Source organism: Chionomys nivalis, chromosome 18 (assembly GCF_950005125.1).
Source record: "Chionomys nivalis chromosome 18, mChiNiv1.1, whole genome shotgun sequence".
NCBI classification, from domain to species: Eukaryota; Metazoa; Chordata; class Mammalia; order Rodentia; family Cricetidae; genus Chionomys; species Chionomys nivalis.
In genome coordinates, this window is record NC_080103.1 from 28309979 (window position 1) to 28334779 (window position 24801).

Consider the following 24801-nt stretch of genomic DNA (forward strand, 5'->3'; position numbering starts at 1 on the left):
ACGGAGACTACAGAAGAAGGAATGTGAACAGTCAGAACATATGACCAATATCAGTAACTGTTGGGAGCAGTGAGACCCCCAGATCCTGAATTTCTTGTAATCCCCTGATCTGAGTGCCTACAGCTGCTCTGAACACAAGACCTTCAGGAGTTCCTGATGGCAGGAGAGTGGTTTCTGGTGGGTTTGGCTGGGGCGTGGCTATCTCTATACAATCTGCCCCTGAACACAATAAAGGGGGCATTCTTGGGGAATTCAAGGATGACCCGTGTCGCTGTCTCTCTGTCTGTGTGTGTCTGTGTATTTTAACCTCCAGGCCCCTTGCCCAAAGCTCGGTAACTGGGTGCCAGCGCACAGAGCGCAGACATGGGGGCGGAGTGCACGGCAAGTAACCATTGGGAAAATGCAAAAATTATTCTTAGAAGTTGGTTTCTTCTTTTCTTTTTTATCCTTCTCTCACACAATGCATCCTCACTGCAGTCTCCCCTCCCTACACTCCTCACAGCTTCCCTCTCTTATTTCCTCTCTCTGGCAGATCCACTTTTCCCCCCATTTCCCGTCAGAAAAGAGTGGGCCTCCAAGGGATATCAATCCACATATACATCAATTCAAAACATAACAATCCATATACATCAATTCAAAACATAACAAGTTGCAATAAGAGTAGACACAAATCCTCGTATCAAGGCTGGAAGAGGCAACCCAGTAGGAGGAAAAGAGTCCCAAGAGCTGGTAAAAGAGTCGGAGGCACCCCCACTCCTACTGTCAGGAGTCCTACAAGAACATAGAGGCAGAGGGCGTAACTCAGACCCTCAGACCCATACAGGCTCTGTGATTATCACATCAGTCTCTGGGAACTCTTGGGAGCCCGACTTAATTGATTCTATGGGCTGTGTTCCCCTTGTGTCCTTGACCGCTTGGCTCCTACAATCCTTCCTCCCCCTGTTTCATAAGATTCCCTGAGCTCTGACTAATGTCTGGCTGTGGGTCTCTGCATCTGATCCCACCAGCTGCCAGAGGAAGCCTCTCTGATAATGACTGGGCCAGGCACCTAGAGCAAGCATTTCATTGGGATTTTTTTCTGCCAGTCAAGTTTGGTTTTATCCTGGGACTCTGGGGTACCTGGTCTCTGGTTCTCGGCCATCCAGACAGTGTCACGTTGTGAGCTCTGTCTTCTGTGACTTTCCACACACACTGCTCATTTACCAGTTCAGTTGCTCATCAGTTTAGAAGGTTTTTGTACATCATTAATATTTACTTACTCTCCAGTCTTAACAGTCCAATTATTCTTTTAAAATAATATAGTTGCTTTTTTATTGTTGGATTTTCTGTTTCCACATTTTATTATATAACTTGAGGCAAAATTGTATAGTTTTCCTTATAATATTTATTGGTAAAGTTCTTCCCTGTTGTTTTGTAGTATTTCTTGGTACTGGAAACAGGATTGCTTTGCTCCTTCAAAGTTTTACTGCTTAGCATATCCTCTAACCAACTACCTTACGTCATTTCTGCTGTGCTAAAATTTGCCTGGTTGTCTAGGTTTTTCAATCATTTACAAAAGTAGACACTTGAATTAGTATTTTTCAAGCCAATCATCTCACTTATGTATCATCAAGTTTAATTAGCTTATAATTTATCAAACAGTGTATACATTAGGCTGTGGAGAGTGGGGTCATAATGGTGTGCAGGGCGTTTTCTGTTTTAAGTTGCTTATATAAAGGAAATATATTTGTGCATGGGAGCAATTGTGACAAGACAGTATTCAGCCAGGCTTTAACAATATTTACAAGTAAATGTGTTTCAAGATGAGAGTACTAACTTTCAGCTGAGGAATTTGAGAAAGTTTTCTAGAGAAAGTAGCTTATGAAATTTGCCTTGAAGGATGGAAACAATTGCAACAGATTAGACACCAAGAGATAAGTACTGTAAGAAGTCAGAGGTATTCAATGGTAAGGGAAGGCTGTCTTTGGACTTGAGTTGTTCTTATAGTGAGTGATGAGTTGAGATGATCCAGAAAGCAAGAAGTCTTCAAGAAGGAGTCACAGTGATACTGCAAGTGCAGGGGCAGAGCTGAATGCTCTGTATTAGGCCACAGTGCATGCAAATGCAAAGAATGGAAGAATAGAATGTCCTGGATGCCATTTTGAAGAGTTGGCCTTTTCCTTTAGGTGGCATGTATCCAATCAAGTGCTTTACAGAGACACTTAGCAGTGTCATTCTGGGGGAGGAGGGCATACTCCAGTTGGCTACAGGGAAATGGAAGCACTAATCTAGAGACTATAGTCAATCTAGTCAAGGGATGAGGGTCAGAAGGAATGGAATGAGAAGGAGATATGGTCAGAGGAGACACAGATGGGTTTGGGACATAAATTAGATATCAGAAGGAAGGATAAGATGGTAAGGACTTTATTTTCTATTATGAAGTTTTGGAATTCTCTGTGGTTTTCTATATGACTATAAAAATTATCATAAGCTTCTGTGTGGCTATAAAAATATCACAAAATTATCTTTAAAACACAAAATTGATTGTCTTAGAGTTCTTCAGGTAAAAACCCAGAAATGAATTTTTAGAACTATTCTCAAGGTGTCTGTAGGCAGCATTGCTGTGCAGGAACTGGGAAGATGATCTGCCTTCTCACCTTTTCCAGAGACCATTCACATGCCTTGACTTGTGGTTGTTTCCTCCTTCTTTAAAGTTCCTTACTTTGTTTCTGATAGCATATATCCATTTCTGACCTTGTTCCTCCTATTTCCCTTTAGTAAGAATTTAATCCCTTTAATCTTGTGATTCCAGTGGATCAGTTTCAATGATAGAGGAGATTATGCTAAGTTCAAGAGTTTTCATTCAATGACATATGCAAAGTTTCTTTCATCATCCACGAGTTCTGGAAATGAGGATTGGCCATCATTAAAGGGCTATGATCAAAAGCCTGCTATACATAACATTTGAACTATCCTTTTCTCAAAATGGCCATTTTTAACTGGGCAGACACTAACATAGAAGTATAATGTCTTTAAGCTAGCTCTGTTTCTTTGGTATGCTTTAATTCTATCTCTTGCTCCCACTGGCAAAAGACATCATAAACCTTTTAAAGTGATTCCTTTTATTTATTTAATTAGTTAATTTTTTTCCTTTTGATTTGGTTTTGCTTCCGTTTTTCTATTTTTTTCTTATACCCCACCCCGTTTTTTTTAACCTCTTTCTTTACAGCTTCCAGCTTGTAAACATATGATACACATTGAGATCAAACATGTGCAATACTTTTAGATCCAAAACAATTTCCTCAGGAATTTGCTCTTAATGGCAGATGGCTGTTTAAACATAGTAACTCATATGCTTCAAGTACACACGAGAGAATGGGTGCCCAGAGAACCCATCTTAGAGATTTAACATGAAAATCTGGGGCTCTGAAGCAGCAGGGCTTCTTCCTTCCTGCAACAAACTAAGGACTTAAGTATGCTTTTTTACATCTCTGACCATCTTCCATTAGAGATGTCTAAGCCTATGGAAGTCTTCATTTTGTAAATAAATTAAAAGTGGCAGAGTACAGAGAACAATGGTGCAGGCTCTGGAGTCACACCGAGTACTGTTAATCCCAACTCCATTCTGTACTAACCTTCAGAAAATTATGATATGAATTTCGGTACTTTGGGTTAGGAAGGCAGTAGAAGGCTTTAAGCACTGCTTAACAGAACATAGTAGTAGAAGCACGGAAGACAATGGTGCTGATGATTTGAAATTGTCGGGAGCTGGTTCAAAAGGTTTCAGAGAAGAATTTTAGTGCGTTGACAAGACATCATTCTTGTGATATTTTGGTGAAAGAAGTGGCTGCCTTTTGCCCTTGTCTGAAGAGTCTGCCTGAGGCTAAAGTGAAGAGTTTTGGATTAATTCTGTTGGCAAAAGAAATCTCAAAATAGTGTAGTATAGATTATATTGCGTGGATATTAGTGGAAACTCTAATAAATACATAAGATGAAAATGAGCAACATGAGCAAGGAAAAAAACATTTAATGAGAAAAGAGACACTAGAACTTGGAATGGAACTAAATCCTCTGTTCAGAGAGATAAACAGATTAAGAAATGAAAAAAAGATAGTGGTGACCTTAGAGCAAGACTCCACCCTGCTAAGTTTCCACTTTGTGAAAAGGAATTGAAGAAAAGTTTAGAGTTGGGGGGCACACATTAATCCTAGTATTGGGAAGATATAAGCTGACAGTCTGGCCTACAGAGCAAGTTTCAGGACAGCCAAGTTTAGGCAGTGAGAGACAGAAAGCTGGTGAAGATTTAAGTTAACAAGAGGGCCGTGTTCCAGTCCCAGGAAGCAGCAGAACTTGGCAGCTTTGGTCACATGGTTCTAGCTTTACAGTTAAGGAGAGAACAAAGGAGTTATGCATTAAAACCACTGAGGCCAGGCATTCGTCAAGGGGTGTCCCTGAATTGAGGCCTTATAGAGAGGCCATTGCATGAAGCTATGAACTTAAAACCTGGATTGACTTGGAGAACTCAAGATGTTAGAGCGGCCAGAGTCATAGAATACCTGCAGAGGAGAGCTGCTAACTAGGAGTGCAGCCAGCCCAAAAGAAGTGTATTGTAGTCAGCAAAGCTGAACAGAGTTAGAGAGCTGCAAAGTATTTCACTGCAGAGTTTGGAATTCTCCCAGCTTGTTTTCAGTACTACTTTGGTCCATTATTTGTTCAGTATGTTCCCTTCCCTGCATTTCAGAATGGTAATGTATATCCTGTGCCATTATCTGTTGGAAGTATGGAATCTGTTTTGTTTTGTTTTTTTATTTTGATTTTTCAAGGGATTACAATTCTGCATCTCAGAAGAAACTTTGAACTTTGAAACAAATTTGAGACTGATAAAGGACATAGGGACTTTTGAAGTTGTCCTGAATGCATTTTTCCTACAAGCCTTTGGGGGCCAGGGAGTGCATTGTTTTCATTTGAATGAAAATGGTTCTAAAAGGGAGTGGCACTATTAGGAGATGTGGCCTTGTTGGAGGAAGTGTGTCACTGTGGAGGCAGGCTTTGAGGTCTCTTTTGCTCAAGCTTCCCTCAGTGTGACAGTCAGTCAACTTCCTGCTCCCTGTAAGATGAAGCTCTCTCAGCTCCAGCACCACATCTGTCTTCATGTTGCCATGCTCCCCATCATAATGATAATGAACTGAACCTCTGAAACTGTAAATGAGTCACCCCAATTAAATGTTTCCTTTATAAGAGTTTCCTTGGTCAAGCTGTTTTTTCACAGCAATAAAAATACAAACTTAAGACATTCAAGTTTCTTACTGGTCAAATAGTAATGCTGAATTGAGTTATTATGATTAGTAATTAAAACAATTCATTTAAAGCCTTTAATACAGAACAGCCATGTATTAATTTCTCTATAAATATTAACCTCTAGTACATTTTTTATCAAATCCATTAAAAATATGTGACATTACCAGGCATGCTGGCTCAATATCTTTAATTTTAGTATTTGGGCAATAGAGGCAGATAGATCTCTGTGAGTTTGAGACCAGCCTGGTCTGCATAGAAAGTTGTAGGTCATTCAGGGTTACATAGTAGGACTCTGTCTCAAATAAATAAAAGGTAAAAATAAAAATATATGTATAAGGCATGCCAGAATTCCTATCCCCATCTTTGGTAAGCTAGCGATCCATTACTGCAAAGGCAATCTTGAAGCAACAGGACACTAACAACAGGAAACTCTGGAACCCTCTCATCTCTTTCATTGTGCTACCCTCAGCTGCATTCACTGATTAAAAAGAAGCAAACTGGTTTGCATTGTCTTCATTCTGAGATTCTACAGCTGGATATACTGTGTAAAAGGAAACAGGAAAGAGAAGAACCTACTTCTCTAGAATTTATGCACTGTCACATTTCACCTTACTCTTTATGAAAATACTTTCTAAAAGACGATTAACATTTATTTACTTCATTTGGAGATCTTGAAGAATTAGAACTATTGCTATTAACATCACTCCTAGAGAAGCACATATTTCCCCTGAATGGCATAAAGAAAATCCACAAAGACCTTGCTCAGCGAGGTTAAACCCAGAAGCCAGGCATGATGGCTTACACTCATAACCGTAGCAATAGGGAAGCTTGGCAGGTGCAGCATTATAAATTTGAAGTCAGCCTGGGCTATGTAGCAACCAGCTGCTGACTAAATAAGTAAATAAGATCAGTAAGTACATAAATCATAAATAAATGGTGAGACAGCTCAGTAGACAAAATGTTGTGCAAGTGGACCATGGGTCCGGACATGCACTTGAATGTTTTACTGCCTGCCCAAATCCCAGTGTCTGTGGAGGTGAGAAGGGATCACTGGATTTGCTGGCTAGACTAGGCAGGTTGGTGACCTCTAAGTACCTCCATTAAAAAAGTGTAACATGATCAAGGAAACTACTGACATTAGACATTGGCCTTCATGCACACTACACACACACATATGCACCCTACACATGTGAGCATATGTACACAAGCATTCATACACCACACATACTCATGGAAAAATAATAAGGAGAAGATAAACAGTGACTCTGAGGGAGGGCAAGATGGCTTAGTAGATAAAGGTACCCATGCTCAGGACTGAAAACCTGAGCTCCATTCCTGAATCCCACAAGGTGACAGTAGAGAACTAATTCTCAAGAGCTAGGTATTTTCTGACCTACACACGTGCATAAATGCCTGAAGATTGCAGCATAGGAACATATATGCATGAGTTCACACACATACAAAATATATAATTTTTATTAAGAGATTGAAACTGAGGGGTAGGCATGAGAATGATTTTCTATGTCTATGGCATGGAAATTCCAAAGCTGCTTGCTTGAAATTTCTGAACAGATTAATGAGTTAATCAGTCCTGCTTACAATAACTGCTTACAATGGATGAGTGTGGCACTAGGTTTCGATCCTAATACATGAACTGGCTTTGTGGGAGCTTAGCCTGTTTAGACGCTCACCTTCCTGGACGTAGATAGAAGACCTTCGTCTTCCCGCAGGGCAGGGAATTTGGACTGCTCTTCAGTATCGAGAGGGAGGGGGAATGGTATGGGGGGAGGAGAAGAGGAGTGGGGATAGGGGGAGGGGAGTGGGGGGAGGGGGCAATATTTGGGAGGAGGGGAGGGAAATGGGAAACAGGGAGCAGGTGGAAATTTTAATTAAAAAAGAATAAAAATTAAAATTTAAAAAAGCTGCTTACACGTAGTGAATTTACAGAAAAAAATTAGTAAAATTTTCCTTTCCCAGGGGTCCCTTAAGTCCTCCTTAATCCATATAAGAATAACCAATTTTTATAGCTGCAAAGTGTTTAGTACTGAGATTCTTGAAGCATGAAGTCAAAATTTGTATGAGGAAGCAACATGAAAACAATTAGCCAGAGAAGTTATACGTGTGCCAAACTCAAAGTTTAAGCCTCAGTGTGGCTTTTTACCAAACTGCTAAGCCTGGGACCTTCTGACCCTGAGATGCAGGAGAGTGTGGAGTGATGGTGTGCAGGGTGTGGCTTCTCCCTCCATCCAAAGCCATATTTAGAAAGCCAGAGAAACAGCTCAATGGAATGACTGCTGAGTTTCTTCACCTCCTTATTCTCTCTAGAACAGTCAAATACCCAGAAACCAAACTGGCTTGTCTCTGGATCTTCAACCAGAATCTGTATAGATCGTTGAAAACTCCGAGTCTCAAATTCAGGTAGGAACTTTGTGGACAGCTGCCTGAAAATTACTTCCTGCAGTTAGCACACAAAAATAAAATAAAATAAAATAAATCACTTTATTGCTAACTGCAGCTGAAATATACTCTATTCTGCTAAGCAGGGAATTACTCAAATAAGAAACCTTAAATCCCCAGAACATGAATACTGACACTTGAACTTGTTTTTCCCTGTTTCCATGCACATGGCACACCCTGCTCAGAACTTCACACACAATGTGCACTTTGCCTTGATTAGTTTATCATCAGCTAAGGTTTAGAGTAGCTCTATGTTAATAGCTCAACATTCTACTGTATTTATGCATAGCATATGGAACATTTATTTCTCACTATTCTCTTATTTCTCCTCAATGTTGCAGAGCTGGAACTAAGTAATAGAAAGGTAATTACCACCAGAGGCAGGAGTCTGGGAAGAGGACCACTGGAAAGGGTTAGGGGATGGATATAAGTATGGCAACTACCAGACAACGCTCCAGACCACATGAGTTGTTGGACCCTTAAGCTCCGCCTCTGTCTTGTTAGTTCTTATCAACGGCTCTATTGCTGGACAAAGCCCAGATCCTACTGTGGCATTCAAGGCATTCTTTGATTTGCTGCAGCTCATTTTTCTAACTTTGGTCAGCATTGTGCTCCATTCTACTACTTCCTATTTTTGCCAACTGATCAGAGTGAAATGTGAGGTTGCTAATCAATAGGTGTCATGTTCCAAAAACCTAAGATGAGTCCATCCTAGGGAGGTACCATTCAGTATCGCACTTACAATTAATAATGTGTTACACACTTAAATTATACCGAGGGCAAATACATGCTAAGTTCCTCACCTCAATGAAATAAAAATAAACACATGGGATATATAAAGAATATACAGTGGTAGATTTAAATGCAACCATATCAACAATAATAAATGTAAATGGTGAAAACATTCCCATTAAGGGGGAGAGACTGTCATGTTGATAAAAATTCAATTGTATATGCAATAAATTTATTGTAAAATAGATATGCAAATAGCTTGAAAGTCAATGGACACAAAAAATATAAATATGCTGATATTAATTAAAAGATGGCTTAGTCATATCCATGAGGCAAATTAGATTATAGAAAAAAATTTTACATAATCCTTAAAGCATCAATTTTTCAAGAGAACATGATTCTAAACAGTTCATACACTTAACTAATTGAAAGCTTAAAACTACACAAAGTAAAGCAGTCGAAATTGAGGGGAGGGAAATCCAAAAATGTATTAGGAGTTCAATGACCCTCTCTCAACAACTAGTATAAAAGGCAAACAGAAATCGAAAGATTTGAAAACTCTCAAGCAACTCAATATGGAATTTGACCAGTGGAGGCAATCGGAGTCCTGTGGTTCTCCCAGAGTTGTTAGGTTTTTTTGCTGGGTGACTGTCACTGTGCTCAATTCGAGTGATACAGCAGTCCCTTCCTACTCTTGTTAGGCATTGTGGTATTGACTTTGGAAGATGGTGGACTTCGCCATTGTGTCTGGTCCTCAGGAACATTTTCCTGACTCCAGTTCTAGGCCCTCCTGGCTCACTCCATCCTTCAGTTCTCTTTCCTAGTGCTACATTACTGCTTCCACACTGCATCCAAAAGTGATGAGTTCAAACGTGCTCAGAGAAGTTCTAACTGTAGAGATGGGGGCACTATCTGTTATGATTCTCCTGTTCTTCCAGACTTACTAGAATATCTTGTTAGCTTTGCACTGTACTCTTGCCCCCAGTACTTAACCCCACAGTTGGTAGTAGCAAGAACATTGGCATCTATTTTCATTCCTTTTTCTTTGTTTGGCCCTCCTTCCAACCCTGGAAGAACATTCTTGTTTCTGTGTCAGGGATTTTCCTTACTGTTAAAATGATGACTTTGGTAAGAACAGTGAAGAAACCAGAATTTGATGCACAGTGATTTAAAAGTAGTGAGCTCAGTTGCTCCCTGTCTCTTTCAGGATCTTGCAGTGAAAAGAACAGGACCAGGATGTGAAGGTGGATGGGTTTGAGAAGTGTTGCTATGCATTTTTTTTTTCTATTAAGACTTGAGTCTTGTAAGTTCTGGTAAAGATAGAAGACAGGAACAATTTTGAATGGAACATCAAGTATTCTGAAAAGGTGATAACTATGGTGGCAGACTGCAGAAGAAAATATTACTTAATAAGCAAAAATTTTCCTAAATTCAAGGCTCAATCAGTGCCCTCTGAACTTATAAACATACTATTAGAAGTTTAGATTTCCAAGTTCTCCACAGAGACTCAAGGATAGAGCCCAAATTCCTTCTCTTCTTTCTTTTCCTTTCCTTTCCTTTCCTTTCCTTTCCTTTCCTTTCCTTTCCTTTCCTTTCCTTTCCTTTTCTCTTTTTTCCTTTTATTCTTTTGTGTGTGTGTGTGTGTGTGTGTGTAAATATCCTATGAAGTTCTCACATGGAAAGACTTAACTGGAAAATGTCTCCTCCACTTCGTAAAATGAGTGAAAGGAGAGATATAGATAGTTAGATGATAGATAGATAGATAGATAGATAGATAGATAGATAGATAGATGATAGATAGATAGATAGATAGATAGATGATAGATAGATAGATGATAGATGATAGATAGATAGATAGATAGATAGATAGATAGATGATAGATAGATAGATGATAGATAGATAGATGATAGATAGATAGATGATAGATAGATAGATAGATAGATAGATGATAGATAGATAGATGATAGATAGATAGATAGATAGATAGATAGATAGATAGATAGATAGATAGATAGGATAGATAAGATAGATAGATAGATCTTGGCACATGACAACAGAAATCTTTTTTTGTTTGTTTATTGTTTGTTCTTGGGTTTTTGAGACAGGGTTTCTCCATAGCTTTGGAGCCTGTCCTGGAACTAGCTCAACAACAGAAATCGTAATGAAAAACAACTCTTAGGGTCTGTTTTTCTCAACATGGGCTTTATTCGATACAATGATGAACATAATGATGTTCAGTCAGCACAAAAGTATATGTGTGCAATATAATGAGTCTGAAAACATTCTATTGGTAGTTATGTTATAGCAATTGTTAAGTCATAGCACAATGCACCATCATATATTGATGTGGATAGAGCCACTGTACTGGCAATCATAGCATGGCATGTTAAATACAATTATGTGTGTGTATATAAGTATATAAATATATAACAATGATGATAAATGACTATTTACTAATCTATGATTTCCATGATATACTTACTTTAGAGTATATTCCTACTTAAACAAAAAAAAAATGTTAGCTATGAAAGATCCTCATGCTTGTCCTTCATATTCTTCATGAGGTATCCAGAAAGAAGCCTTGCTATTGGTGATGACATCCCCACCCATGTTTCACCTCATCCTCCAATGGGATGAATGATGAACCTGAAGACATCACACTGGTGATCCTTGCCTCAGTAATATGTGGGTTGTGCCTTGGGTTTTTATTAATACCTTAAAAATAAATGACTACATTGAAAAAAATCTTATAAATAAGAATATGAAGAAAAATATTTATATAGTCAAACAATGTGTTTAAGCTGTGTTCGTAAAGCAAATCATGGCTTTTCAAAATAAAAGGGTTTTGTAAAGTAACAGGTTATAATAAACAAAGATTAATTTGTTACTGAAGAGAAATGATGATGAAGTTTAGTGCAGCCTGTGTGTAGAGCAATGGACAACAATGTTCTCAGCCTTCCCATTCACCCCTGCAACTCACTCCCTGCCTGGACACGGAAATGTCCAGATCTACAAACTCTGTCATCCTAAGTGGCCCCCACAGCTGTGCCATTTTGTCTCTTCTAGACTATATTTTACTGTATCCTTCCTGATTTCAGCTGTATTTAGACATGCAGACACAACTGTGGTATAATTCCCTGCACTATGGTATTCAGTATAATAACTCGGCACAAAGTTTTGTAGCCTGAGTGAGTAGTGGGCTCCACCCTCTGGGTTTGTGTCTGTGTGCTCCATATTTTCACAGCCATGAAACCGCACGATGCTCCATTCCTTTAGAACCCATTACTCTGTCATTCAGTGATTCGCAGATGTGTTCTTAAACTCCTAAGCAGCATAGATAGGGCCTCAAGCCAAAGTAATAATGCTTATTTTTATCATTCATTTGATGTTTCATATTTAATAGAGCTCTTTGTTGGGTTTTCAGCATGACAGCCTTCAATGTCCAGGTAATAAAGTGCATTTTAATTTCAGGCAAGCTGGATTAAATAAAAATCGTCCTGGCCTTCTCTAATTATAAATTTTGATTTCAAAATTCTTTTGTCTCAAGATTGAAACTTCCACTTGAGAGAGTTAGGTAAAATTTTCCACAGTGCAATTCAATTCCAGAGTGAATCACAGCACCTCCCGGCACCCCACAAAGTCAATGCCATCTCATTATTCTCTCCAGCGCAGAGATTAAAAGCGTGCCTTTTCATTTGCATAATCAACTTGTTCGGATGTCCACAATGCCTCCTAAGAGTCCCTGCCAATAAAGAAAGCACTGCGAATGACAAAATGCTCTCCGCTGATAGTGTTGCCCATCACTAAAGAGGCCAGAACCTCATTTGTCACATCTCAAGCAAGACTCACACATTAGTCACGTTAGAAGCTTGTGCTTTAGGAGTAGAAAAGCCTCACAAGACACAAGGCATGCATTTTACTTTTCAGAAAGGACATTCTCAAACACCGAACTAAAACAAACGCTGTTTCAAAGGATGTTACAAATGCCTCACTTCCTTGGCAGGAAAGAGCAGTAGTAAGGGAACCCCAGCAGAAACCATGAGCTGGTCTTGGGACTCATTTGTCTTTTTGGTTTTTTTTTTTTTTCAAGACTCTTAGAGTTGATTAAGCAAGGGTGGAAACAAACTGAGAATGCCTTTGTCAGAGCTAAATACAAAAAGAGATTATCTAAAATAAAGTAGGGGAAGAGTTACTGTGAGCCAACCAGACAGCTCAGCAGGTAAAGGCACTTACCATAAACCCTGACAACCTGACTTTAATCCCCATAGTAGAAGGAAAAAACTGACTCTGGCAAGTTGTTCTATGACTTCTCCATGCACTCTGTGGCATGTGCTGTCCCATACAATAAAGAGAGAGAGAGAGAGAGAGAGAGAGAGAGAGAGAGAGAGAGAGAGAGAGAGAGAGAGAGGAAAATTTAAGTTGCTGATGACACATGTGTAAGTTTACATAGAATCTTTGTGCCTGAGGATTGGAGGGAACCTTACAGTTTAACTTCCCCAAAGATCTTAATTTCACATACAGGAAAACTAAAGGTCCTTAATACATTCGATAGGCGTCCTGACTCTTACCTTTCAGGGGAAGGTTAGTGACCACATGGATGGATTCTGACCTAAACCAAGTAAACCCTTTACTCCTCACGCTGCTTTTCATCAGATTGTCTTATCACTGGAGCAGAGATCAGAATAAAACTTAAGAGATTTGACTCTCACAACCTGCACAACAACCAACAACCTGTACAACTTAAAGTTCACAAACCTATGAAGATAGCAAAATTAATATTATTAACATACATCACTCCCTAAAGTTTCTTCATAGGTCTTTGCAATTAATGCCTCCGTGCTTTCCATCCTGTCCCAAAGCAATCACTGACATGTAATTCACTCACTGTAATTAGTTTTCATTTTATAGAATTTATGTAAGTAATGTGATCTGGCCATTACATTGTAGTTCATGCTGACCTAGGACTCACTAGGTAGCCCAGGCTGACCTAGAACACACTATATAACCCAAGCTTACCTTGAACTAACCATATAGTTCAAGTGAACCTTGAACTCATCCTCTGGCCTTAGCCTCTTGAGCACTGGGATTGCACATTGAAGACACCACACACAGCCACCAAATTATGACAGACATATGCTACCCATTCATGCCTTCTTTTTGTTCTAGTTTGTTTCATTCATTGGAGTAAAGAGATTTGTTCATGCTGCCCTGAGTTTTCAGAGTTTATTAACTATTGATGTAGTGTAGTATCTCTTTGCACAAATGCAGGATTTAGCCATTCACTTGTGGACGAAGTTTCAGGTCATTTCTAGTTTGCTGCTCTCACAGTTGCTGATAATAGCAGCATCTCTCTCTGTGTCTGTTTTCCATTGGGCGGCTGCCTTTTGGATGGGCTTCACCTCTCTCACTGTTGAAGCCCCTTTGGTGAGTTTTTACTTTCCTTTGTGTTCAACAAGAGACATAATCAAACTCAAAACTATAGATGAACAACTCAGAATGCTGTCTGAGTGACTAGAGAGACAGACTGAAGATCAATGCCAGGCACAAAACTTGAAAACCATTGAACAAATGACAAGACTGATTGCTTTTATGATGTCATCTCCCCACAGCTAGAGAACACAGGTTGTTTACAAGTATACAGTAAACACTATCCAAGAAAGACTGTATTCTGAACAATACTACATACCTCAATAAATTCAATTAATATTTATTTCATAAGAAGTAAGTTCCAAGACTAAAATGGAATTAAATTAAAGATAATTACTAAAATATAACTGAATGGGAAGTTCCCAGATACTTGATACCTGCTTTTAAATAACTGAAGAAGAAATTGCACAGGGATTTAGAACAAACTTTAATTGAATGAGAACGAAATACAGCACATTATAGTTTGTGACATGTAACTAATTGTATGAGGCGATTATCCCTTTACTGTTTATATTAAAATCTAGAAGTTTCCAGATCGTTGAATTTAAGGTCCCTCCCAAATAATCTAGTAAAAGAATAGCAAATTCCATCTAAAGAAAGCATGGCAATGAAATCATAAAGATGCAAAGGTCAATAACACAGGAAGCAAGAAGCAATAGATAAAAAATAAGAACACAAAAAAGGTAATGCTTTGCACAGCTCCATGCCATGGATGAACCTCTACTCATCTAAGAAAGAAGACACAAGTTACCAAAGTTAGAAGTATAAGGGACTATGTCCTCCAAGAAAATGGATTGCCACAGAACTTTCACCTGGAAGCTTGCTTTAAATGTGGCAATGTTAGAGGCGGCGGAAGCACCAGCGCACAGACAGTTCCGGCCGGCGGAGGCACCGGCAGGCAGACCTAGGCGGCGGAAGCAACGGCGCGCAGGCAGGCCCGGGCAGCGGAGGCACCAGCACGCAGGCAAGTCCTGGCGGCAGAGGCACCGGCGTGCAGGCAGGCCCGGGTGGCGGAGGCACCGGCAGTCAGGCCCGGCAGGCAGGCCTAGGCAGCGGAAGCACCGGCGCACAGACAGGCCCGGGCGGCGGAGGCACCAGCACGCAGGCAAGTCCGGGCGGCAGAGGCACCGGCGTGCAGGCAGGCCCGGGTGGCGGAGACACCGGCAGGCAGGCCCGGCAGGCAGGCCTAGGCAGCGGAAGCACCGGCGCACAGACAGTTCCGGGTGGCGGAGGCACCGGCAGGCAGGCCTAGGCGGCGGAAGCACCGGCGCGCAGGCAGGCCCGGGCGGCGGAGGCACCAGCACGCAGGCAAGTCCGGGCGGCAGAGGCACCAGCGTGCAGGCAGGCCCGGGTGGCGGAGGCACCGGCAGGCAGGCCCGGCAGGCAGGCCTAGGCGGCGGAAGCACCGGCGCACAGACAGTTCCGGGTGGCGGAGGCACCAGCAGGCAGGCCTAGGCGGCGGAAGCACCAGCGCGCAGGCAGGCCCAGGCGGCGGAGGCACCAGCACGCAGGCAAGTCCGGGCGGCAGAGGCACCAGCGTGCAGGCAGGCCCGGGTGGCGGAGGCACCGGCAGTCAGGCCCGGCAGGCAGGCCTAGGCGGCGGAAGCACCGGCGCGCAGGCAGGCACAGGTGGCGGAGGCACCGGCAGGCAGGCCTAGGCGGCGGAAGCACCGGCGCACAGACAGTTCCGGGCGGCGGAGGCACCGGCAGGCAGGCCCGGGCGGCAGAGGCACTGGATGCAGGATAGTGCGGGCAAGAAACAGTGAAGCCTGCACTGAGAACAGATTGCCCCGCTACAATTAAATCAAACCCAATAGATAGCATCGGTAAGAGGAGATGGGCAGACGCCAAGGCAAGAATTCACCCAACAATCTGGAAAACAACATGAAAACACCAGAACCCAATGATCTTACAACACAAGGACTTGAACACCCTATCACAGGAGAAGAGGAAAAAACTGACTTTTTGAAAGCAATAGAGTCCCTTAAACAACATGTAAAAAACGCCCTCATAGAAATGGATGAGAAGTATAACAAAAAGTTTGAAGAAATGAGTAAATACGTAAATGATACCCTGGGAAGCCAAGAAAAAACGATCAAACAGGTAATGGAAACAGTCCAAGAATTGAAAACTGAAATGGAAGCAAGGAAGAAAACACAAACTGAGGACCAGCTGGATATGGCAAATATAGGTCAACAAGCAGAGACTACAGAAACAAGCATAATCAATAGAATACAAGAGATAGAAGAAAGAATCTCAGATTCTGAAGACAACATAGAGAAAATAAACGGACTGATCAAAGAAAACACCAAAACCAACAAATTCTCATCAGAAAACATTCAGGAAATATGGGACACAATAAAAAGACCAAACCTAAGAATAATAGGGATAGAAGAAGGAGAAGAGGCACAGCTCAAAGGTCCAGAAAACATTTTTAACAAAATTATGGAAGAAAACTTCCCCAACATAAAGAAAGATATTCCTTTGAATATTCAAGAAGCATACAGAACACCAAACAGACTGGATCAAAAAAAAAACATCCCCTCGCCATATAATAATCAAAACACAAAATATACAGATTAAAGAAAGAATATTAAGAGCTGCAAAGGAAAAAGGCCAAGTAACTTATAAAGGTAAACCGATCAGACTTACACCTGACTTCTCTATGGAAACCATGAAAGCCAGAAGGTCCTGGATAGAGGTACTACAGAAACTAAGAGACCATGGATGCAAACCCAAACTACTATACCCAGCCAAGCTATCGTTCACTATCAATGGAGAAAACAAGACATTCCAGGATAAGAACAAATTTAAACAATACGTTGCCACAAATCCAGCCCTACAGAAAGTAATAGAAGGAAAATCACAACCCAAGGAATCCAACATTGCCAACACTGCCTACAATAACCCAGGCAACTAGTGACCCTTCAACAGCACAACTCAAAGAAGGGAGACACACAAACTCTTCTACCAAAAGCAGTAAGAATAACCGGAGTTAACAACCACTGGTCATTAATATCACTTAATATTAATGGTCTCAATTCACCAATAAAAAGGCACAGGCTAAGAGATTGGATACGAAAACAGGATCCAACAGTCTGCTGTTTGCAAGAAACGCATCTCAACCACAAAGACAGGCATCTACTCAGAGTAAAGGGTTGGGAAAAGGTTTTTCAAGCAAATGGTCCTAAGAAAAAAGCAGGTGTGGCCATACTAATTTCTAACAAAACTGACTTCAAACTAAAATCAATCAGAAGAGATCGACAGGGACACTTTATACTCATAACAGGAACGATTCAGCAGGATGAAGTCTCAATCCTGAATATCTATGCCCCTAATATAAAAGCACCCACGTATGTAAAAGAAATATTGCTAAAACTCAAGGCAGACATCAAATCACACACACTAGTAGTAGGAGACTTCAACACACCTCTCTCACCAATGGACAGGTCAATCAGACAGAAAACTAATAGAGAATTAAGAGAATTGTTGGAGGTAATGAATCAAATGGACTTAACAGACATCTATAGAACACTCCACCCAAATAGGAAAGAATACACCTTCTTCTCTGCAGCTCATGGAACCTTCTCGAAAATTGACCACATACTTGGAAACAAAGGAAACCTCCACAGATACAAAAAAATATCAGTGTCCACCTGTGTCTTATCAGATCACCACGGATTAAAGTTAGAAGCCACCAACAAAGCTACCCCCAGAAAGCTGACAAACTCATGGAAACTGAACAGTCAACTACTGAACCACACCTGGGTCAAGGAAGAAATTAAGAAAGAAATTAAAGTCTTCCTTGAATTTAATGAAAACAAAGAGACAACATACTCAAACCTATGGGACACGATGAAAGCAGTGCTAAGAGGAAAGTTCATAGCACTAAGTGCCCACTTAAAGAAAACGGAGAAAGCATACATTGGGGACTTAACAGCACACCTGAAAGCTCTAGAAAAAAAAGAAGCAGACGCGCCCAGGAGGAGTAGAAGACTGGAAATAATCAAACTGAGGGCAGAAATCAACAAAATAGAAACACAGAAAACAGTCCAAAGAATCAATGAAACAAAAAGTTGGTTCTTGGAGAAAATCAACAAGATTGACAAACCCCTATCCAAACTAATTAAACGACAGAGAGAGAACACGCAAATAAATAAGATCAGAAATGAAAAGGGGGACATAACCACAGACACAGAGGAAATTCAGAGAATCATTAGATCTTACTACAAAAGCCTGTATGCCACAAAACTGGAAAATGCAAAAGAAATGGACACTTTTTTAGATAAGTACCATATACCAAACCTAAACCAAGACCAGGTGAACGATCTAAATAGACCTGTTAGTCGCGAAGAATTAGAAACAGTTATCAAAAATCTCCCTTCCAAAAAAAGCCCAGGGCCAGATGGTTTCAATGCAGAATTCTACCAGAACTTCCAAGAAGAGCTAATACCTATACTTCTTAATGTATTTCACAATATAGAAACAGAAGAGTCATTGCCAAATTCCTTTTATGAAGCTACAGTTACCCTGATACCAAAACCACACAAAGACCCAACCAAGAAAGAGAATTACAGGCCTATCTCACTCATGAACATCGACGCAAAAATTCTCAATAAAATACTGGCAAACCGAATCCAAGAACACATTAGAAAAGTTATCCATTATGATCAAGTAGGCTTCATTCCAGAGATGCAGAGCTGGTTCAACATACGCAAATCTATCAATGTAATCAACCATATAAATAAACTGAAAGAAAAAAACCATATGATCATTTCATTAGATGCTGAAAAAGCATTCGACAAAATTCAACACTCCTTTATGATAAAGGTCTTGGAGAGATTAGGGATACAAGGGGCATACCTAAATATAATAAAAGCTATTTACAGCAAGCCGACAGCTAACATTAAATTAAATGGAGAAAAACTCAAAGCCATCCCACTAAAATCAGGAACACGACAAGGATGTCCACTCTCTCCATACCTCTTCAATATAGTGCTTGAAGTTCTAGCAATAGCAATAAGACAACATAAGGGGATCAAGGGGATCCGTATTGGAAAGGAAGAAGTTAAGCTTTCATTATTTGCAGATGATATGATAGTATACATAACCGACCCCAAAAACTCTACCAAAGAACTCCTACAGCTGATAAACACCTTTGGTAATGTGGCAGGATACAAAATCAACTCCAAAAAATCAGTTGCCTTCCTATACACTAAGGATAAGGAAGCAGAGAGGGAAATCAGAGAAGCATCACCTTTCACGATAGCCACAAATAGCATAAAATACCTTGGGGTAACTCTGACCAAGGAAGTGAAAGATCTATTTGGCAAGAACTTTAAGTCTTTGAAGAAAGAAATTGAAGAGGACACCAGAAAATGGAAGGACCTCCCTTGCTCTTGGATTGGGAGGATCAACATAGTAAAAATGGCAATTCTACCAAAAGCAATCTATAGATTCAACGCAATCCCCATCAAAATCCCATCAAAATTCTTCACAGACCTGGAGAAGACAATAATCAACTTTATATGGAAAAACAAAAAACCCAGGATAGCCAAAACAATCTTATACAATAAAGGATTGTCTGGAGGCATTACCATCCCTGACTTCAAACTCTATTACAGAGCTACAGTACTGAAAACGGCTTGGTACTGGCATAAAAACAGAGAAGTCGACCAATGGAATAGAATAGAAGACCCTGACTTTAGCCCACAAACCTATGAACACCTGATTTTCGATAAAGGAGCTAAAAGTATACAATGGAAAAAAGAGAGCATCTTCAACAAATTGTGCTGGCAAAACTGGAAGTCAATCTGTAGAAGAATGAAAATAGATCCATATCTATCACCATGCACAAAACTCAAGTCCAAATGGATTAAAGACCTCAATATCAGTCCAAACACACTGAATCTGATAGAAGAGAAAGTGGGAAGTACTCTACAACACATGGGCACAGGAGAACACTTCCTACGTACAACCCCAGCAGCACAAACACTAAGGACATCATTGAATAAATGGGACCTCCTGAGACTGAGAAGCTTCTGTAAAGCAAAGGACACTGTCACTAAGACAGAAAGGCAACCCACTGAATGGGAGAAGATCTTCACCAACCCCGCAACTGACAAAGGTCTGATATCCAAAATATACAAAGAACTCAAGAAATTAGACCGTAAAAGGTTAATCAATCCAATTATAAAATGGGGCACTGAGCTGAACAGAGACTTTTCAACAGAAGAAGTTCAAATGGCCAAAAGTCACTTAAGATCATGCTCAACTTCCTTAGCAATCAGGGAAATGCAAATCAAGACAACATTAAGATACCATCTTACACCGGTCAGAATGGCTAAAATCAAAAACACCAATGATAGCCTCTGCTGGAGAGGTTGTGGAGAAAGGGGCACTCTCATCCATTGCTGGTGGGAATGCAAACTTGTGCAACCACTTTGGAAAGCAGTGTGGCGGTTTCTCAGGAAAGTCGGGTTCAACCTACCTCTTGAGCCAGCAATACCACTATTGGGAATATACCCAAGAGATGCCCAAACATACAACAAAAGTATATGCTCAACTATGTTCATAGCAGCATTGTTTGTAATTGCCAGAACCTGGAAACAACCTAGATGTCCTTCAATGGAAGAATGGATGAAGAAAGTATGGAATATATACATATTAGAGTACTACTCAGCAGTAAAAAACAATGACTTCTTGAATTTTGCATACAAATGGACGGAAATAGAAAACACTATCCTGAGTGAGGTAAGCCAGACCCAAAAAGAGGAACATGGGATGTATTCACTCATATTTGGTTTCTAGCCATAAATAAAGGACATTGAGACTATAAATCGTGACTCTAGAGAAGCTAAATAAGAAGGTGAACCCAAAGAAAAACATATAAGCATCCCCCTGAATATTAACCTTCATCAGGCGATGAAAGAAGACAGAGACAGAGACCAACATTGGAGCACTGGACTGAAGTCTCACGATCCAAAGGAGGAGCAGAAGGAGAGTGAGCACGAGCAAGGAACTCAGGACGGCGAGGGGTGCACCCACACACTGAGGCAATGGGGATGTTCTATCGGGAACTCACCAAGGCCAGCTGGCCGGGGACTGAAAAAGCATGGGACAAAACCGGTCTCGCTGAACATAATGGACAATGAGGACTACTGAGAACTGAAGAACAATGGCAATGGGTTCTTGATCCTATTGCATGTAATGGCTTTGTGGGAGCCCAGGTAGTTTGGATGCTCACCTTAATAGACCTGGATGGAGGTGGGTGGTCCTTGGACCTCCCACAGGGCAGAGAAACCTGCTTGCTCTTTGGGCTGAGGAGGAAGGAAGAATTGATTGGGGGAGGGGGAGGGAATGGGAGGTGGTGGCGGGGAAGAGGCAGAAATCTTTAATAATTAAATTAATTAATTAATAAAAAAATCAGCAAGAAAAAAAAAAATGTGGCAATGTTAGCTACTAAGCAGAAAACTGCCTTTCACCTCAACCATGGCCTAGACACTGCCAGGACAGGACAACAGGACAAGGGGGGAGGGATTGATTACCCCAAGTTGCCACGTCAGGGCGCGTCATTCTCCCCAAATCCCTACATCACAGGAGAGTCTGTCAGATCATCTGGGCTTGGCAACTGACTACTGCTTTGGGACTTCTATCCCTAATGCCCATGAAGACACTTGGGACAGCGGCCTAGGGAGCTGGAAAGCTGTCTAACTTCTGCTTAAATTGATCCTTCCCAGATCTGTTGGTGTTCGATGACTGGGGTACTGACAGATTCGCCAGTTTAACAGCTCTCCTCCGACCTCCCCAAGGCTACAACCAGCCTAGCAGCTCACTAATTAAGTGTCCTGCTAAAAATACGGACAGGTGTGCCTCGTTCCCTGGCTTCGTATTCCAGGATTCACAGGTTTCAGATTTGGAGATCAGACCAGGTCATTTGGAGGCTCAGAGTTTTAACATTGATAGATATAGTTTTGTTAAACTAATAGAGTACTGTGGGTTTTACTGGTTCCTGCTTTTCAGCCACATCTGACAAAACTCTGCTGAAATGCCAACTCCTCGCCCTCGAGAACAGGCTAATATCACAGAGGGGATAGAGCCCTGCAGGTGTGTTCAACTCCCTCCTCCTTCACAGGCCCAACCTCTTTTGTTTAGTGAATTTAGACCTAAAAATGTTCATGCCTTTTAACCCAAAGCCAAAATCTTTTGCTATGACACCATAGTAAAAAAAAAAAAAAAAAAAAAAAAAAAAAAAAAAAAACCTCCAGGTACCTGCATGTTCCTGGAAAGACTGTCAAGTCCAAACTGGGGCGGGGGGGGGGGGGGGGCTCCAGACATGCTTGGCCTTCCAGTTATGCCAACCCCTGCCAGAAATGCCAACCCCTGCACCAACTGAGGTCCCCAACTTGGCAAATACTGGCAGGTTGATTTCACCCACATGACCACTCATAAAAAGGCCCTGTTATCTCTCAACTCTTATTGATACCTTTATAGGATAGATGCATTCCCCACCTCCAGAGAACCGGCAGAAAAATATATCATCCCTCAATTTGGTGTACCGGCCCCCACCTCCCAAGCTCCTGGGACATCAGTGCTAGTACCAACTCTCCATGCGCAAGCTGGCACCTCTCCAGCAACTGGGACCTGGTTTTCCATGATGTCCTAATGAAGGGCGTGTCTGCTCTTGTGTCTCGCTCATTCACCCTTGTCTCTTTTTTATAGCCATGGCACTTCTCTGTTCCATTCTTTCTGGCAGTCTTTCTGATACCCATGGCTGACCCCATAGTGATAATAATCGATTTTTTTTTCCAACCAATCTGCCTTCTCAGCCTCCTCGAGAAGCAAATGCCTGAGGTCTCCAGGACGGCAGCTAGCTGAGTGCTCCTTCACCCATGCCTCCCACTGAGTGGGGGTCCACCAGCTCCTGACTTGCCCCTTCCCACTTCATCCCATGTCAACATTGGGATGCTGGGAAGCTCTGTCCAGCCCCACTCCTCCCATTCCAGACTCCACCACCGAGAAAGCCTGCAGTTTCTCCCCTGGAACTGCTCAAGACTGCTTACAGGCTTTTTAAGACCCTGCACATCGATCTGCCATGTGCTCCTGTGTTTTCTCTCCTGCCTTCCTGAGAGCTACTCAGGAGTGTTCTTTTTTGCATTGCCCTGTTTATTAAATCTTGATTTATTAAAAAAATAGAGAAATGATGCTTCACCAAAAAAGAGAAAGAAATACAAGGGACTATATAAACTTATTATTAGGATAATAGTATTCTATCTTTGTGTGTATGTGATTTTCAATTTTTCTTTTATTTTTGTTATTATAATATAACCACATCACTTCTTTCTTCACCTTCCTACCACTTAACCCTCTCATATATACTTCCTTACTCTCTTTCAAATCCATTGCCTCTTTTTTTGTTAATTGTTGTTACATGCATATATGTATATATACATATATTTCTAATATAACCTTTTCAGTCTATATAATGTTACTCATACGTAGGTTTTCAGGATGGACCATTTGTAACTAGATAATGAATTGCCTTGCTCTTCCCTGGAGAAGACGATTTTCCCTTCTCCCAGCAACTCTCAGTTGCCCATAGCTATTCTGCAAGGGGCAGGATTCTATGCCCCTCTCAATGCTGACATGAAATCTGACTTGAACTTGCACAGGGCTTGTGTATGTGAAACTAACAAAACTTTTTGAGCTAGGATGGTAGATTTTCTACCTCTGAGCAGAAAAAAAAATATTTCTTAACTATGACAGAACTCATAAGTCAAAATAAAATATACATTTGAGTGTGATAAAATTTAAGTTATTATCCAAAAATACCCCAAAGCAAGTGAATGTGTACGTCACAAATGGGGTAATGAAGTGTGTGGAACAACTGAGTAACTATAAGAAGAAATCAAAGGACTAGTATAAAAAGAAAAGGGTATTTGTATGTATCTATACATTAATAAAACACATCACCATCCTCTAGCAAAAAAGGCCAAACTGTACATATTTTACAGGAGAGCTCAAATTATCATAAACATAAAAACATTCTTAACTATATGGAAATATGTTTAAATTCACTGATGATCACATCAATTTAATTTTAAACCACGCTGAGAAATAATAATTAATAATAAATAAATTAAGTCAGATGGCACCACGTTGGGCAGGGGGGAGCATTGGTGGGGATTCTTATTCACTCTGGTGGAAGGAGAAGTTATGGAACTACTTCCGAAAGGACTAGCTTCCATTTGAATTTTACTGTGCACACATGCTGCCTCGCAGAATACTGACTGGCAGGTACAAGCTCTAGAGAAAGCACAGCAATGTTCACAAATTATCACATTACAATAATGTTTGCAGAAGCTTATTCTTATATCAGAAAAGATAAAAACATCACAAATAGCTATTAAGAAAAGGATGGAGAAATAAGAAACAATTTTTTAAAAAGTCTTAGAGTAGACCATTGGAGAACAGTGAAAATGTGTGTGACCTGTAAGTGGATATAACAGCATGGTTGAACTGTGCAAGAAGATATGTTTGAACGAAAGAAGAAAGTCACAAAGCAAGGTTCAAAACCTAGCAAACTAATGTACTACTTCGAATGTACTGTATACAGCATAAAACCTTCAGAGAAAGAAAACGATTAACCCATAATTAAGGACTTACTGGCTCAGTGGGAAGAGAATTGCTACCTGTATTAAGCATACAAGCTGACCTGAAAAATAATAGAGTGTTGTCTCTTAGGCTTTGCAGCATGTACTTAAGCCTTCGTTCTTTGCCGGATTACTGTACATATCATCTATTGGGTATAGTGTTAGCTTTTAATTTAACTGTTGCAGATTCTAAGAATCCCAAACTATAGACCTTAACTCACTAAGTTAACATGATATGAAAAAGTCTGTTCGTTT